Raw genomic sequence first — 1,213 nt, 5'->3', positions numbered from 1 at the left:
AATCACCAGTTGCACGGAGGATTAATAGCAATCTGCATCCATCGTGATTTCTTAAAGTGTGTAAAAAGCACCCAAGGACGGCCCTGACAGAGAGAGGGCCGTAGTGGGGCACTCCCCTAGCGGGCTATATCAATAGAATGACGGGTAAAAGTATTTAAAACCCTTTTATAATTTTTGGGTTACCAGATGCACGTTTTCAATCACCAGGTGCACGGAGGAAAATGAGCATTTGCATCCATAGTCATGTTTTAAACCGTCCATAAAGCACCCAGGGCCGGCCCCGGCAGAGAGAGAAAAAGAGGGGAAAAGTGTTGAAAAAAAAAAAAAATCATACCTTCCATAAATAATTCGGACCGGCCCCCATTGAAAAGGTCCGTAGTAGGGTGCATCATTATCGGACATGAATCTCGGGAACACCGCTAACCGCATAGAGAACCGTGTTTTGGGTTACCAGATGCACGTTTTCAATCACCAGTTGCACGGAGAGAGAAAAAAAAAATCATACCTTCCATAAATAATTCGGACCGGCCCCCATTGAAAAGGTCCGTAGTAGGGTGCATCATTATCGGACATGAATCTCGGGAACACCGCTAACCGCATAGAGAACCGTGTTTTGGGTGACCAGGTGCACGTTTTCAATCACCAGTTGCACGGAGAAAAAAAAAGTAATCATACCTTCCATAAATAATTCAGGCCGACCCCCATTGAAAAAGGTCCGTAGTAGGGTGCATCATTATCGGACATGTATATCTGTAACACCGGCAAGCGCATTGAGAACCGCATTTTTGGGTTACCAGATGCACGTTTTCAATCACCAGGTGCACGGCTGTGAAAAGTGGGACTCTGTCATTTTTTCGACCAATTTCTGTAATTTTCAAAAAATGATTAAAAATACTTCCCGAAGGGCTAGAGGTCCCAAATTTCGTCTCATACCCTCTCTCGTGATGGGCAACAATTACATAATGTAAAAAAAAATTCGCATCCACAGGAACCTATGCATCCTGTGACATTCACTTTTTTCCCAAAACTTGAAACACGATTTCCTATTAAAATGTTTTATACAAAAACGTTTTTAATTGAATGTAAATGCTCGTCTATTTATGCACTTTCGTGCAAAAAAAACCCCATCAAGATCGGATGTGTACTTTTTGATTTATCACGTTTTTGTTGAATTTGACCCCCGATGGTGGGGCGCACAGAAGCCCTGTGAGGT

Source organism: Oncorhynchus mykiss, unplaced genomic scaffold (assembly GCF_013265735.2).
Source record: "Oncorhynchus mykiss isolate Arlee unplaced genomic scaffold, USDA_OmykA_1.1 un_scaffold_210, whole genome shotgun sequence".
NCBI lineage: Eukaryota > Metazoa > Chordata > Actinopteri > Salmoniformes > Salmonidae > Oncorhynchus > Oncorhynchus mykiss.
Note: the sequence above shows the minus strand (reverse complement) of the source record.